The following is an 18,349-nucleotide window of genomic DNA, read 5'->3' as shown; positions in this document are numbered from 1 at the left end:
TTAATGAAAATATATTTACTTAAAAGCATTCAGAATGTCAACAAAACAGCTGCAAATTCTTTTGCAGAGTGGCATTCAGTTAACAAAACAATTATCTTCTTATAAGCTGCAGCAGAGACAACTGAAAATGAAAAAAAATCAAAATAAACAAAAAAACAAAATAGCTACTGTCCCCATATATAACGAATTTCTGCTGTGTATCAAGAAGAACCTGCTTTAAATTTCCATGCCATTTTCCAACCATCAGAATGTACCAGGCAAGGTTAGTGGCTATTGAAAATACCACCAGGACAAGGCTATCCAAAGACACATTCCGAAGTGTGTTAACTATTTAAAAAAAAAAGACACTGTAAAGTTTTAAAAACATCTTACACAGTATTACATTTCAATTTTTTTCTTTAAAAGGATTGAGTTATATACTGGGGAGTTAAATGTTTTATAGACAAAAAATAATACTGCGCTAAAACCAACTTATTCATCTTCATTTTCCTCTTTTTCCTCTTCCTCATCCTCTTAATCCTCCTCTTCATCTTCCTCTTCCTATTTTTTCTTGCTCTTTTCTGCCTTGCCCACCCCACTTTTTGCTGCATAGGGTTTTCCTTGAGCTCTGTTAGCAGCAATATTCTTTTCGTACTTCTCCTTCAGCTTGGCAGCATTCTTTTCATAGGGCTGCTTGTCATCTGCAGCAGTGTTGTTCCACGTTTTCCCTAGTTTCTTTGCACCATCACCAATTGACAAGCCTGGGTGTTCTCTGATTTTTGGGCGATACTCATAACAGAACAAGAAGGCCGAAGTAGGCCTCTTGGGTGCATTGGGGTCCTTCAACTACTTTTTGGTTTCCCCTTTCGGGGGAGGGCATGTAGGTTTTCATTTCTCCTTCATAACGAGCTTTGTCAGCCTTTGCCATGTCTTCAAATTTCCCCCTTTCTTTAGTCGACATGGTCTTCCACCTTTCTGAGCACTTCTTCGAGAACTCTGAGAAGCATTCCGGTGCTTCTTTTTGTATTCCTCCCGGCAAGTTTGCGCAAAGAATGAGTATGAAGACATTTTGCGTCTAGGCTTCGTAGGCTCTCCTTTGTCCGTGTTTAGTTGATTTTCGTCTGCAAGGCATAGAGTCGCCCAGTGCCAGTCTGGCTCACACTTGCCTCGGCGCTGTCTCTGTGGAGCTCAATGTACTGCAATGTCTGGGCAGTTATGTATTTTTAATTGCCCTGAAATAAAGACAAAATCACCCTTCATATTCTTCTTTAAAAAAGAATATATCTACTTGGTCACACTAAAAGAAGAAGAGCAAAATGAGGCGTATTTGCATTGAATTGGCATGTTTAATGTCCCTTTGGGTCATTTGGTTCTAAAGCTTCCAACTATTTCCTCATCCTTGCCCTGGAATGCTTGAGTCTTTTCATGCATTTGCTGATTTCTGAAGCAGTTCTCAGTCTGACAACTCTTACATAGATTGAGTACTTTTCTTCATGCTCTTTAAAAATCAATTTTCCTTTAACTCCACAGTTTCATCTGTTTCACTGAATGATGGTTGATTCCTCCCATTAAAGCCTTCTCAAAGCTAAAAACCTTGTAGTTCAACGTCCTAGATAATAATTTGACAACATTTTTGAAGTCTGTCAAAAATCTTACAATACTAAGATGCTCAAGTATCAGCATCCCACTTCTTCGCCAGATGCCCGAGTCTCTCATCACTTCTACACATGCCAAGAGTTCTTTGAATCTCAATTGAATGTGTGTGTGTGTGTGTGTGTGTTTAGTAGACTGGCATTCTCAGATATGCTAATATGTATGGGAAAGGGTAAAATAAGCTAGATAAATTCAAATGTTTGCAGAAATATATATCTGCTTGGAGAGGTTGAGGGACCTATAGGGAGTAAATTTTAAAGTATTATTTGCTTGCTTTATTAATATTACTTTATTTTTCCCATTGTGTTTCTGTACCTTTCTCTAATAAGTAACAATCATAAGTGGTTATTAGTTAATCCTTCATATTATATATCAATGGAACTAACCTGATTCTGATGAGATAATGCGTTGCTGCTATTATTTGAAAATCATAATACAGGACAATGCCAATGAATTGAGCTAGCATGAACATGTAGCCTATGCTGGCAAGAGGGCCTTGAAGATCTTCATAAATTGTCATTAACTCATTAGCTTCTAAAAATTACTGTGAGGAAAGATTGAAAAGGATGAATACTGAAGGAATCCTTTCAACATACAAGAACATGTTAAAAGATTATTTTTCTTATAAAAGGAATATAAAACCAAATTACAAAACATATAATAAAATATGATGCAAAGGATTAACAGATATATAGCTCAAAATGTAAAAAGAAATAGAAGATGAGTTGAATACTTATAAAATACTAAAATTAGCAGGAAATTGTGATTAACCCAGATATGGGGGTGGAGAAATGAATAATGCAGTTAAGGAAGGTATCTTAGATTGTACCTAATTGATTTTAAAGTAGGTCACTCCATAATGAATAACTTCAGTTATTTATTGATGTTATCAAACTAAAAAATCTTTCAATCTGTAAGAAATAAGTTATAATTTATTATAATTTCTGACTGTCTTCTGTGGTGCTTGGGCAGAGTTTGGCAATTTCGTTATCATTTCCTTAATTAACATTTCAAATGGTGGCTAAAAGATTGACTAAGAAGAAAATTTTTTTAAATAATTTTATTTCTTCAATTTTGGAGAATATGATGAGATGCCTGAATGGCTAGCTCTATGTGTCACAGTAGTTTGTATTTCTTTTCTTTATTTTTGGCATAAAAGTTTTATGTTTCCTACTGAATGATTATTCTCAGAACTGAAATTTGTAAAGGAAAAAAGTAAATCTCAGTATACTTCATGTTGTACATCTGACAGTTCTAGAAAACAACAAAATTGGTCTAAGACCATTTTTCTATTAAAGACAAGGAATGTCATTAATATTTTCTCTCCTTGGAAAAAACGAGTGCATGAATAAATAGTTGTGTTGATGCAGAGCAATAGTGATCCTAAAATTCATGAGCATCAAACTACTGAGACAACATTCAAGACTATGTAGTGGCTTTTATCTACACCTAAGTAGAGGTGAATAGTTTGAATGTCTAGATTTGGGGAGGCAAACATTTAAGGAATGATGGAACCTGAATGCCTGGTATCCCCATTCAGAAGAGCACAGGATATATATCAACAATTATACACTTAGGAAAGTTGGTATGTCTCAGAATTTAATAACTAAGAATTAAAATTAGATATGGCTAATAATTTTCCTCCTTGAAAGTCTTTCAAAATTTCATATGTGTTGTCAAAATATAGAAAATGTATCAGAAATTATTTTTCATCGTAACAAGTGCTTCTTGTTCTTTGTTTGCGTGAGTTTCTCCTGGGTGCCACATTCCACAGTGTTGTAATTGAGCACTTAAACATTACTGTATTGAATGTCACTTTCATTTGAGTATAGAAAAACTTTTGTTTACCATTTCAAGTAACTCTGAACAATCTTTAGCCATAAGAAGATAATTTTTACATCAGTCACACTAGCTTTAGCCATTACACTTAAAAATAAATGGAAATCTGTCCTGACTGATAATATGGCCTTCTATTCAACAATCCTTCCACAGCTACTTGAGACACAAATGTCCTTGTTTAAGTCCAATCTATACACTCTCCTATTGCTAAGAATATAGGGGGAGGGAGAAGGAGGGAGCGGGAGAAATAGAGAGCAGAGACAGCAACAGAAACAGAGAATGAATCACAAACTCTCCCCCTTAAAGTAACAAAATGATTCTATTTCACAATTATGGAAATCACACAATGGGATGATTTAGAAGTATCTCATGATCTCATGCCCAGGTTTGATATGACCGAAATGAAGACCTTGATCAGTCAGAGCATTATTCAAAGGCTCTGAGAAAGGTGTGCTTTAAAGATCATTCATATAACTGTGAAATTTAATTTTATACATTTGTTGGCTTTAGGTCCTCATATTTTTGGATCAACTAAAGAATTTCCTCTCCTCCTGGCCTCTGCTTGCCCGGATTTCAGTATCAGAGAAATCACAAAAGAGTATTTGATCTGCCTGTGATATCTCTGCCTTCTTCCTTTGCATTCAATTCTGCAAAGACCCCTCTTTAAAGAGTTCATGTTGTTAAATTGGGCTCATCAAATAGACTCCTTAATTGTAGGTTCTCCAAAAACAGTTAGATGTGAGAAGTCAATAGTATCACGCAGTCATCTATTCACAAGTTTTGGTGAGTAGAGTGAAGACGACTCAGCAGTGTGGCAGCTTCACACGTCTACTCAGTTTTTAAAATTCTGTGGCTTCTTTGATTTGATTGAGTTCACTCAATATCTATACAAATGGTTTTTGTAAAATTGCTTTTTATGTATGCTAATTTACATTTTAAACTTTACATCATCCTTAATATAATTATGTAATTGTATCACCTGTGTTATGTATATTGTGGTTTTCTTTCTTTCTTTTTTTTTTTGGTTTTTCAAGACAGGGTTTCTCTGTGTAGGTTTGGAGCCTATCCTGACACTTGCTCTCGAGACCAGGCTGGCCTTGAACTCACAGAGATCTGCCTGCTTCGTGCTGGGATTAAAGGCATGCACCACCAACACCCGGCCTATATTGTGGTTTTCAAGATAAGGTTGTTTTTATACTTAATACTGAAAGATATAAAATCATTATGTCACATTTTTAAACTCTTGTTAAATGCAGTATTGATCTCATTTTGTATCACTGTTTCATTTCTCTTTAAGGTATATGGGTCATTTAGAAGATGAAAATTTTAAAGGCACCTGCAGCACACTCTGTAGAACTGAGTGAGGTCCACAGAGTCCAGATTGCAGAAAGAAAGAACTGACTTCCTGAGGTTGTTTCATCATTTGTACAAGCAAACTGCAGTGTACATGGACACAGACATATACATGCACACACAAACACAGACACAGACACTCACAGACACACTTATGCACCACACACACGGAGACAAATACACACACAGAGACAGACATATAAGACATCTACACACAGAAATACAGACACACAAACCACTATCTATCTCTCTATCTATCTATCTATCTATCTATCTATCTATCTATCATCTATCTATCATCTATCTTCCTTTTTAAAAATATATATTTTAAAGGAAAGAGGGAGATTTTATTGTTTTTAACCAGAAATTACCTAAGCCATAGACTCAGTTTCAATAGCTTTGATTTCTAGTTTGTCAATAGTAATAAAATAAGAAAAATATTAATTTATATTTTATTTCTTTTCTATCAGTTAAATTATACTCAGATAATATACTAGTAAAGGAAAATCTATTTTCAGTGTTTAATTATCTTTTGTTACAAAAATAGAGCAAATTGTTAATTTAGTTCCAATCATTAAGTAAAGATAGAAGAAACAAGCTATCACCAAATATACGCTAATTAGCTTATACTTACACAAATCACTTATTGAGCACTTGAAAGCTGATAGGAGAGCTTGGGCCTAGGGGAGAGTAATTAATATTTAGCTGGAAGAGAAAAATATTTTCTCTTTGTATGGAATGCTCCAATGATTGTAATAACAATCTTACATCATATTCTTCATAGCAGGTAGGCGACAGAGTTTTTAAATCACTTACAATAAGTAACTCACAAAAGTATCAGATATAAATATATTATTTACTCTGGTTTCATTATTACTCAATATAGATATTTGAAAATTGCATTTGGCAATGGAGAGATGTCTCAGAGTTTAAGAGATTTAGCTCTTCTTGTAGATGACCTAAATAAAGTTCCTGGCACCAAAGTCAGGTAGTGTACTACTGACTACATCTGAGCTTCCCTGCACCTAATGTCCTCTTTCAGTCCCTGTGAACACCTCTATATTCTGGGACACATACACATACAACCCCTGCCTCCCAGACACAATTATACTATTTTTAAAAATTACTTAAAATGAAGTATCACATTTTAGCATATACACATATTCAACTATGGATTAATATTTTTAAAAACATACTAATTGAGAGAGAATAAACTGAAACTTTTATTACAGAGAAATTCTATTTTTTTCTATGACAATTTTAATACCCAGATTTAGACATATTAAAATATTGTTTTTGCTTTCCTAATTTGGCTGCATTATACCATAAGTTTACATATATGTATCTAATGCATGCTTTCATCTTTGAATTAAAATATTTACATATGAAATGGTTAAAATTTGCTTATCATCCTTGCACAGTAATGCATGTTTTATCAATCTGTTATGTCTCTCTAATATTTTGAACACTGTCTTCCATACAAGTTCCTCCATCTCTTAAAGATTTTGTGTTTGTGTGTGTGTGTGTGTGTGTGTGTGTGTGTGTGTGTCTGTGTGTCTGTGTGTCTGTGTGTATGTATGTGAGTATTATGTGAGTGTTACATATTTAATTTAACCAAGGGCATATTTTAACTGGGACTAATTATTGAAACCCAAATATTCGGTATTCAACTGTGGTAAATTACTCAAAGAAATTGATAGTGGGAACTTAATCAAGTTGACTATTAAATCTTTTTATAACACTGGTTGATTTTCATAATTATTTTTAAATTCACTTGAATTAGTCTACCTCATACATTTTCTTTCCAGAGTAGAAATTATTTATTTTCTGAAAGAATCCTTCTTACTTTTTACTTTCCTGTTTGATCATGCATTTATTTGTTTGGTTGTTTTTTATGTTGTATATCTTTCTTTTGCCTACCCTCCTCATGTGTTTCTCTCTCTCTCTCTCTCTCTCTCTCTCTCTCTCTCTCTCTCTCTCTGTGTGTGTGTGTGTGTGTGTGTGTGTGTACATGCATTCCATGGTATAAACATAAAAGTGAGAAGACAACTTTGAGACAGTGAGTATTCTCCTACCACTGTGGTTCCCAGGGACTCCAACTTAAGTCATCAGCATTGGTGTCAAGTGGCTTTACACATTGATTGATCTCTCTAGCCATTTTTTAATTTTGTAGAGGGGAAATAAGGTTTAGTTATTATATTTTCATATTTTCTGGCTGTTTTAATTTTCTATGGTGACAACAAGATGTCAGTGTTCTTGTCTTTGACATCTATATTTTTACAACTCTGGATGCTGGAGTTGAATAAACTGACTTAGTTTCTCCTGATAGCACGACCTTGAGCATACATAGGATCTTTCTCATGTTGCCTTCTTCATGGATTTAGGTCTCTTGTACATATGAACACAATTAGATTGAGTATGGCCTATTTTTAAAAGATAAACTATGTTATTTTATAGTTGTATGTAATTCCCTTTGGTTAATTGCTGCATAAATACTGCTATTTGTAGTAGTTTAACCTTTTAAAACTTCATTACTGTCCTTAGGTAAAACCTAATAGACACCTGTCATTAATTTTATAAAAAAGTTATCCACCAATAGAAATGATCAGAATTGGATGCAATAAGTTTAAGAATGTGATACTCTGTGTATTCAATGTTTGGAATAGCAGCATTTCTGTTGCACCACAGCTCCTTTTCTCCCTGAGGATTTCTGGGTTTCCCTGCTCCATTGAGTCCTTTCAGATAGTACTGATTAAGGTTAATCACAACTTTATTAAAATTTTCAATCGATAATGCACTAATTTCTCAATTTGGTTATATTACTGGATTGCTCTCAGGGTTTTACTTTACCTTTTAAAATAATGCAGGTAAATCACTGGATTTTGGAAATGTGCTTCCTCAATTTTATATTGTGCATTGAGACTTAAGTGGTGTGGGCTTAGTATGATAAATGGAGTGAGGTAATATCAGTGCTAAGCCAAATGCATAGTAAATGCAGTTGCATAAAAAATATAATGGCTGTGTCCCTATAATATGGAGAAATGATTGATGGTAATGTCTTACATCATAGTCTAAATAAGCAACTTATATGAGAAACAACTTTTACTTTATTTTCATTAATAGATTTTTTATATTAAAGCATTTCAAGACTTTATTCCATTTTCACCACACATTTTTTATTTCTTTATGGTTGCTTTTGATGATATTATCACCACTTTTATTTTTTAATATTCAGCTTCAACATCAGCTATTACTATTATAAACTAATATATTATAAACTAATATAATTATATACTAATTGTTTTATTTTACTTCATAAAACTTTTCATTTTTTAAATCTAAATTATATATTTTCCTCTTCATTTGTTCATGTGATCATTCAATGACAGCAGTAGACCTCATTGTCAATTTTAAATGTGAATGTTGAGGAGACAGAGACTGGACAAAACTGAATAGGAGACATTGCTAAAACAAAATTAAGTCTAACATGTAGAATTTTCTCATTACTACACTGAGAGGTTTTCTGCACTGTGAAATTTCAGTCTTTCATATTCTTTTCTGTAGGAAACTGATTGTAGTATTCTGTTGACTGTAATTTACTGCACATACTATACCATTACAGGGCATATACAGTGAGTGCTTTTTTTTTTTTTAACTTGGAATAGGATATAAGGTCCAGTAGTTGAAAATGATGGACATAAGTATTTCTTTTAAATAAACCCAGAGTTCATACAAAATTCAGATACTAGAAAATTGTTGATTTTTCTCATCTGTAATTTCATATGTAGTCAAATGGTGCTATGACGTTTGGGAACAAAATATGTGCATCTTATCACAAAATTGCTGAAACCCATTTATCTGATATTCTATTTTGAAAGAACAGTACATTTGAAGGATACATGCAGAAAATGAATGTATCTATCATGCTTGTTTAAAAAAAGTTTTTTTCTACTTCTCAGTGAGAATGAAGTGTCTGCTGCCCAGCCTCCAATCCAGGCCACATACTTCAGGTTCTTAGTGAAAGTACCTTTATTAAGTATTTGACTCCAGGTATCTTCACAGGTATGTCTCATCTTGATGAGTTGATGAAATTGCTCTGCTATCCAATATATTGTTGAGGTTTGCAACAAGTATAAATGTCTGCTGAATTTCTACCCAGTTTTTGGAATTTTGATACAGCAGTTTGAATGTACTAGATATTATACTTTTTGCAGATAATTAATTATATAGGAACTGAGATGGAGTTTAATGGTGGAGAGCACTTGGTGCAATTCCAGAAGACCTGAGCTCCATTCCTAGGCTATGCCTGGGTGCTCACAACCACCTGGAACTCTAGGTCCAACACATTTTATACCCGCTTTGACCTTCATGTGGACCTGTACATATGTGCTTACAAATAAAAATAAAAATCTGTATAAAAGAAAACATATTAATCAACAAGACATAAATTGGGAAGAAATTACATACTAGATATAGTTGTGTGAGAATAAATATTTCATAAAGCTGTAAGTTTAAATGTATTTAAATGTAGTAAACTAAAATTAAGAAACAGTTTCTGCAAGTGATAAAACAGTTCAAGGTCATTTACAGCTAAGCCAGCATTCCTTTGTATGGTTTCTGCTCATGTATCTAAGTACATAGTTTTCCTGAGTCCCAGTAATTCTCAGAGTTCTGTTTAATGATGTATCTTGTCCTTTATATTTCAGGGTCACCATTCAGCTATATTTGTATTTACTCTTCAGTGATCCCCATATGAATATTTTAAAATTGGCTTTAAGGTAGTGACTTATTGATATCATCTTTCTTAATTGTGTAGATATTGCATTTTTTAAATGTGCAGTGGAATAATCACCTCTGAGCCACCTATGAACAAAGCATATGGCATTTAAAATCATGAAATGCTTGTCATTTGCCAGGAATCCCACTGCAAGTGCAAACCCACGAGGAAGCAGTAGTGTTGGATTAAGGACATAGCCAGCCTTTCACTCTCCTGTATTTTTTGTTTGGTGATTTACAGCTTCTCTTTCTCAGTTCCTCTGTGATTTTAATTCTCTTATGTTCTTTTTTTTTTTCTTTCTTTCCACCAGAAACCTTTGGCTTGACCCAGACCGTCTTACATCACCATTGCCAAACTAACGTTGGACATGAATAATCCATCCTACATTTAATTTTGAAATTCTTCACAAATTGGTTTCAATGACATTAGATTTGTTTTCTGGGTATAAAAATGTACATGGTTGCCATTAATTTCTTATGAAAGGTTTCATTTGTATTATATAGAAAAGGCTAATTTAACTGGAAGCATATTGTATTTATTTTATAAACACAGTAATGAATATTAATAATTTGAAAGTTTTATGATGTACACAAATTCTTTATGAGATTTATTTTATTTTTTGAAGGAGTTTACTTATTGACCTAGTAAAGTATGTTTTGGAAACAATTTTTAGAAAATATATTGAACTTCCTTATATTTTACCCTAATTTTCAAATGATTCAATTTTCTTTTTTTTTCACTTACTTTTTGAATATGTAATTCAGTGAATTTCTAAATAGGAATCAGTTCTGCAAATTTTATTGAATATTTATCATTATGTATTATTATTGGGAGCATCTTAATCAGTTTGCTAACTATGATATACTTTCTTTCCTAAATTTTTAATTATTTTTCTCCTAATTTATTTTTCCCCTGTAGTACTAGAAAATGAACTTAAAATTATTCATGAGAAGAGAGAACCCTTAACATTGATCTTCATTTAGATAAAAATATCTTTTAAGTTTTGAAGCTTACTATCAACAGTTCATTCAGGACTTTGTTTTATCAATGTCATTTTATTTTAGCTTCTCATTTTTTTTTGTTTTCTCATTGTTATAATTCTGTTGCTCTATGGAGTCTCAGAGTGTTTTCTGACACAATATTCAGGTCCTTTTTGCCTTCAACAATGAACTGGGAAGAACACTGAACAGTAGTTTCAGAACACTGAAAACAGCGAGTGGGGTGACCAAGCAAGTGGCTCAAGAGCTCTGAGTTCTTTCTGTGATCTTTCTGTTTCTACAGGGAGGAAGGAAAAATTCAGGAAGATTATAAATGGTATGGATTTTTACCCTTAGTTACAGGTGGGTTATTGAAAAATGTACCCAAGCTAAGGCAGTGAGCCCCGTAGGGGCATAACATCATGTATGTCCTTGAGTGGAACCATCTACACAGAGGTAGCTTTTTTGTTTGTATTTATTTATTCATTTTAAATAAAAATTACATATACTAAAATTCTAAATTGTATACAGCATGGTATTTTGAAATACATACATATACAGGTAGCTAACTAAACAATACATGACAACACAGCACTAATATTTTTGTGATTGATTTTTTTTATTACTTCAAATTGGGAACAAGCTTGTTTCACATGTCAATCCCTTCTCCCTCTCCCTCTCCCTCCCCTCCCCCAACCCTCTCCACCAACTCCCTACCTGCCCCCCTCCCCATTGCCCCTCCACTCCACAGGCATGGTAGGTCCCTCAAAGGGGGCTCCCCAAAGTCCCCCCACATAATACTGGCCCGGGTCTAGGCCCTCCCCCATGTGTCCAGGCCAAGAAAGCAACCCTTCACGTGGGATGGGCTCTCAAAGTCCCTTCTTACACCAGGGGAAAATACTGATCCACTACTAGGGGCCCCATAGAGTGCAGAGGCCTCCTCATTGTCATCCATGTTCAGGGGTCTGGATCAGTCCCATCCTGGCCTCCCAGACAGCAGTCTGGGGTCAATGTGCTTCCCCTTGTACAGGTCTGCTGTTTCTGTGGAATTCACCAGGCTGTTACCGACCCCTTTAATCTTCATTCCTACCTTTTTAAAACTGGGTTCCAGAGTTCAGTTATGTGTATATCTGTGGGTGTGTGCCTCTGCTTGCATCAGGCACTGGATGAGGGCTCTAGGATGGCATAAAAAGTAGTCATCAGTCTCGTTATAGGGGAAGGGCATTTAGGGTATCCTCCCCACCATTGCCTAGACTGTCAGTTTGTGTCATCCTTGTAGGTCTCTGGAAATCTCCCTGGTTTGTTTATATGGTGGATTACATTGATGGATTTTTGAATGTTGAACCATCCTTGCATCCCTGGGATGAAGCCTACTTGAATCATAGTGGATGATTTTTCTGATGAGTTCTTGGAATCAATTCACCAATTATTTGTTGAGTATTTTTATATCAGTGTTCATGAGGCATATTGGTCAGTAGTTCTCTTTTTTAGTTGTATCTTTGCATGGCTTGGGTATCAAAGTGATTGTAGATTCGTAAAAAGAGTTTGGTAATGTCCCTTCTGCTTCTATTGTGCAGAACAATTTGAGGAATATTGGTATTAGCTCTTGTTTGAATTTATTGTAGAATTCTGCAGTGAAGTCTGTGGCATCCCCTGGGCTTTTTTTTTTTTTTTTTTTTTTTTTTTTGGTTGGGAGTCTTTGATGACTGCTTCTTTTCTTTAGGTGTTATAGGTCAATTTAAACTGCTTATCTGTTCTTGGTTTAGTTTTCGTAAGTGATATATATATATACAGAAAACTGTCCATTTCCTTTAGATTTTCAAATTTTATGGAGTACAGGTTTTCAAAGTATAACCTGATGATTCTCTGGATTTCCTCCGTGTCTGTTGTTATATCCCCCTTTTTGTTTCTGATTTTGTTAATTAGCATGCTCTCTCTTGGCCTTTTGATTAATTTGGAGAGAGGTTTGTCTACATTATTGATCTTCTCAAAGAACCAACACTTCATTTTATTGATTCTTTGTAATGTTTTCCTAGTATCTACTTTATTGATTTCAACACTCAGCTTGATTATTTCCTGGTGTCTACTCCTCTGTGGTGAGTTTCCTTCTTTTTGTTCTAAAGCTTTCAGTTGTTCTGTCAATTCTCTAGTGTGACTATTCTCCAGTTTCTTCATGTGTTTACTTAGTGCTATCAAATTTCCTCTTAGCACTGCTTTCACAGTGTTCAATAAGTTTGGGTATGTTGTGTCTAAATTCTCATTAAATTATAGGAAGACTTTTATTTCTTTTTTTACTTCTTACTCAGCCCAGGAATGGTACAATTGGGTGTTATTAAATTTCCACAAGTTTGTAGGTTTTCTGCAATTTGTATTGCTGTTGAATTCTAGCTTTAAAGCATGGAGATCTGATAAGATAAAGGGGGTTATTTCAATTCTTTTGTATCTGTGGAAGTTTGCTTTGTTGCCAACTATGTGGTCAATTTTAGAGAAGGTTCCATGTGGCACTGAGAAGAAGGTATATTCTTTTGTATTTGGATGGAATGTTCTATAGATATCTGTTAAATCCAGTTGGGGTCATATCTTCTGTCTGATCCTTTGTTTCTTTGTTAAGTTTCTGCCTGGTTGTCCTGTCCAGTGGTGAAAGCGGGGTGTTGAAGTCTCCTACTGTAAGTTTGTGTGGTTTTATGTGTGGTTTGAACTTTAGTAATGTTTCTTTTACAAATATTGGTTCCTTCGTATTTGTGGCATAGATAGATGTTCAGAAATGAGACTTAAATTTAATGGACTTTTCTGTTATGAGCATTCATCTCTTTTGATTAATTGTAGTTTGAAGTCTAATTTGTTAGATATTAGAATTGCTACACTAGCTTATTTCTTGGGCCCATTTGATTGGACAGTCTTGTCCCAACCCTTTACTATGAGGTATTGCCTGTCTTTGAACTTGAGGTGTGTTTCTTGTATACAGCAGAAGGATGGATTCCCTCTTTCTACCCATTCTGTTTGCCTGTTTCTTTTTATAGGCAGGTTAAGACCATTGACCTGAGGGATATTAATGTTCATTGATTGTTGGTTCTTGTTTGTTTTGGATTTATTGTTGTTGGTGTCATTGTGTGTGGATTTCACCCTCCTGTCTATTTTCGCATTTGGTAAAATTGGACTATCTATTGCCTATATTTGTGAGTGTAGTTATCTTCATTGGGTTGGGGTTTTCCTTCCAGAACTTTCTGTAGTGCTGGATTTGTGGATATGTATTGTTTAAGTCTGGTTTGTCATGGAATATCTTGTTTTCTCCATCTATAGTGATTGAAAGTTTTGCTGGGTACAGTAGTCTGGGTTGGCATTCATGCTCCATTAGTGTTTGTAGGATGTCTATCCAGGACCTTCTGGCTTTCAAAGTTTCCACTGAGAAGTCGGGCGTGATTCTGATAGGCCCGCCTTTATCTTTTACCTTGCCTTTTTCCTTTGCTGCTCTTAATATTTTCTCTTTATTCTTTAAACTTGGTGTTTTGATTATTATGTATTGAGGGGACTTCTTTTTATGGTCCAGTCTGTTTGGTGTTCTGTAAGTTTCTTGTACTTTCATAGGCATATTCTTCTGCAGTTTGGGGAAGTTTCTTCTATGATTTTGTTGAATATGCTTTCTGCACCATTGAGTTGTCGTTCTTCACCTTCTTCTATAACTATTATTCTTAGGTTTGGCCTTTTCACAGTGTCCCATATTTCCTGGATATTTTGTGTTAGGGATTCTTTTTTGGACTTGAGATTTTTTTGGTCGATGACTGTATATCCTCTAGAGAGTCTTCAACAACTGAGATTCTCTCTTCCATCTCTTGAATTCTATTGGTTATACTCACATCTTTAGTTCCTGATTATTTATCCAGCCTTTCTATTTCCAGCATCCGCTCATTCTTTGTTCTCTTTATTGTTTCTATTTCAGCTTTCATACAAGGAACTGTTTCTAGGGCTTTCTTCAATTGTTTGGTTGGTTTTTTCTTGGCTTTCTTTAGATTCTTTAAGAGATTTGCTTATTTCTTGAATTTGTGTGTGTGTGTGTGTGTGTGTGTGTGTGTCTTCACTTTTAGTAAATGTCTTTACTATGATTTTTTTTACTTTACCCAAAATGGGACAGATTTTCACAAACTCCATATCTGATAGAGGGACCAATATCCAAAATGTATAAAGAACTTGAAACATAGACTTCAATAAACAAAATAATCCAATTCAACATGTGGCACAGATCTAAACAGCAAAATCACAATAGATTAGCAACACTTACATAAATGTTGAATATCATTGGCCATCAGGGAAATGCAAATCAAAACTACTTTGAGAGTCAATCTTACATCGGTAAGAAGGACTAAGATTAAAAAAAAAATAACACAAAAATCCACCATTGACAGCTCATGTTTGCTAGGATGTGAAGTATGGGGAACACTCCTCCATTGCTTCTGCTATTGCAGATTTACAGCCTCTACAGAAATCAATATGAAGGTTTCTCAGAAAATTGGGACTCATTATATTTCAATAGCCTGCTATACCACTCCTGGGTTTATTATACCATAAGGACACCCCATCCTACCACAAGGACTTTTGCAAAGTTATGTTCATTCAGCTTTATTCATAACAGCCAGAAACTGCAAACAACCAAGATGACTCTAAATCAAATAATTGTTTAACAAAACATGGTATATTTACACAACAGAATATTTCTTAGCTGATAAAAACAATAGCATCATGAAATTTTCAGGCAAATGGATAAAATTAGAAAAAAAAATATCCTGGGTAAAGTAACCCAGGCACCGAAAGTCAAACATAGTATGCACTCAATTATGAGTAGGTATGGATTGTTAAATAAAAGTTAATCATTATACAATCCACAGAGCCAGAGAGGTTAAGTAACAAGGATTACTCAGAAGGGGACACATGGATCTCCCTGGAAAGGGGACATAGAACAGATTTTACAGGTGGACTATGGTCAGGTGATAATTCTCATTATCATCATCAATTGAGTTTGGGTTGAGATGGAGGGAGGGAGTATTGGGAGCTATGTCTGGAATTCATGGGGCAATTTTGCATCAATGCAGGAACCTAGTGCAGGAGAAACTGTGATATGTGTGAGGGTGAACCTAACGAAGTCCCTTGGAAATGGGGGGGTATGGATTCTGAACTCACCATCTTGTGTAACCACATCATCCCACCCACAAAACCTTCAACCTATAATTTCTCCTTCCTACAAGATGTGCTGGGTCTCAGAACTGTGGAAGTGACCTACAAATGTATGGTCTAACTTGAGGTCCACACCATGAGATGGGGCCCAAACCTGACTTTTTGGATGGCCAGGAACTAGAAACTGAAGAGCCCATAAACCTAGCATAGAACCAAATGTGACTCAAAAATGTTGACAAATGATTCCTGATGATAGCCTATACTCATAGATGGGATCTTTCTTAGTTTAGGTTTCTATTGCTGTGAAGAGACACTATGACCAAGGCAACTCTTATAAATGAAAATATTTAATTGGGACTAGATTTCAGTTTCAGAGGATTATCCACTATCGTCATGATGGCAGATATGTAGGCAAAAATGGCGGGGGATAATCAGCTGAGAGTTCTATATATTGATCCTCAGGCAGCAGAAGCTACTGTGTGCCACCCTGAGCATAGCTTGCAATAAGAAACTTCAAAGTATTCCTCCACAATGACATATTTCTTCCCACAAGACCACACTGACTGCAAGAAAGCCACACCTCGTTATAGTGACACTCACTATTGGACCATTTTCTTTCAAACTACAGGTACCTAGCCTAATCATCATCAGAGTGACTTCATTACACAAATGAAAGGTGATGATGCTGAAATCCACAGCCAAACATTGGGCAGAGATCTTGTACCCTGCAGAAGGAAGAAGTATTGTAGGAGACAACAGGACAATGAAAACACAGTCAACACAATCAACTAAGCAGACCTCACAGGGGTTCACACAGAATGAATTGACAATCACATACCTTGAAGGTGCCCTTTGTACAATATATATATATATATATATATATATATATATATATATATATATAGGTTTGTGTGGCTTGGTATACTTGTGCGTCTCCTAAAAGTGGGTATGGGAGTGTCTGTAACTTTTGCCAGCGCTTGGGACTATTTTCCTCCTACTAGGTTGCCTTGTCTAGTCTGTATTTGAGGGTATGAGACTAATCTTAATGTAACTTGTTATGCAGTGTTTGTTTGATATCCCCGAGATGCCTGAGAAGAAAACAGACGATGTGTGGATCTGGGGGAAAGATGTATGTTGTGGTACTAGAAGGAATGGAAGATTAAAGGGTGTTTGGAAAATAATTTACAAGAGAATATATTTTAAAAGATGAAAGAAAAAGAAAACTATCAACTGAGTCATCTCTGCATTTTTTCAATGGAATTTATATTTGAATTATATTTAAATGTTGGAAGAGAAATATAAATGTAATTTGACATTCTGATATACATTAATATTCTAAAACTGAATCTATTACACATTGTTAGACATATTAACAGCCTTACTCTCTGTTTCAGAATTAATTATAATATATGACAGCTTTGCAGAAGTTGCAGTTTAAAAGAATTTGGTCCTCTTTTCTTCAGAAAACTGTCTGTAAAACTTAGTTTTTATTCTGTTTTTCTTTTGCGTTTTTCCAAATTTTTATTTGCCTTTCTGACCTTTTTGTGACTTTACTCCTAGTTACAATACACAGGAATATAGTCTTAAAGAAAGTCAATTTTGATGCTTTTGGTTTTTGCTGTTCTCTTCATTTAATAGAAATTATTGTAAAATATAATCTTATCATGCTTTTATCTTCCCCACACCTGACTCTCCTGTAAATCTTCCTCCACCCCTGATTCCACACCATTTCTTTTTCTATCTTTTGAAAAAAAAGCAAAATAAGAAACCAACAGAATAAAATACATAAAACAAGAGAGAAACCAATGTATACAGCAAAAGACTAGTAATACAATGATTAAATCAATAACTTAGTCAACTAATTAATATTCCAAACAAAACATTATGAGACAAAACCTAAAATGCACCCTTCAGGTTTTTCTATTAGTGAAACTAATCTTTTTCTTTCCAAATGGGTATCAATTGTAGATTACTTTTGTACCTGTGTCTTACGGTTTTTAGACTGGCAAATTTTCTTTGCAGCCCAGACAGTCATTGAGTGTTCAGTCATCACGGCTTAGTCTCCTGAAAAACTTTGATGACAACCCTCTACAGCATTTCCAGTTTCTCACCAATTCTCTTGCCAAAAACATGTTGTACCATAGCTCTCTTATGTGGAAAAAGCCATGTTTATTAATATTAGTGATTTGGATACTTTTCACAAAATATACATTCATTCTAAAATTTATCTTCTCTTACAGAAATATTTTCTTATGGACAAACAGGTTTTAAAATAGTAGAACATGAGAAACTATATAAATGAAGCAATTGTAGAAATAGTATTTTCTTAAATTGAAAAATAATGGAATTTTTATTAAGTTTTTCAAGTTATATTTTCTGTGTCACTTTTCTTCAAATTTGCTTAAGTGAACAAAAAAAAACACATAACAGCTTTATTTTCAGAAATAAAAACAATATACATCAGAGTTTGTGAAACAAGAATTTTCCTCTTATTTATATATATCCATATTACACTTATGCTTCAAAATTAACTAGATGAATTTTAACTTTCATTTTGTTTCTGTTTTCACTACACCATATATAAAACTGATTTTTCATATTAATA

The 18,349-nt window shown here is 34.4% G+C and overlaps 1 pseudogene; it reads right to left on the bottom strand.

The window, feature by feature from the left end:
• Positions 1-471: 471 nt before the first annotated feature.
• Positions 472-17,794, bottom strand: LOC113835371 (annotated as a pseudogene).
• Between the last annotated feature and the right edge of the window lie 555 nt (positions 17,795-18,349).

This window comes from Cricetulus griseus, chromosome 4, assembly GCF_003668045.3.
Source record: "Cricetulus griseus strain 17A/GY chromosome 4, alternate assembly CriGri-PICRH-1.0, whole genome shotgun sequence".
Classification (NCBI taxonomy): Eukaryota; Metazoa; Chordata; class Mammalia; order Rodentia; family Cricetidae; genus Cricetulus; species Cricetulus griseus.
The sequence above is the reverse complement of the archived record's forward strand: the minus strand, read 5'-3'. Positions and strand labels throughout refer to the sequence as shown.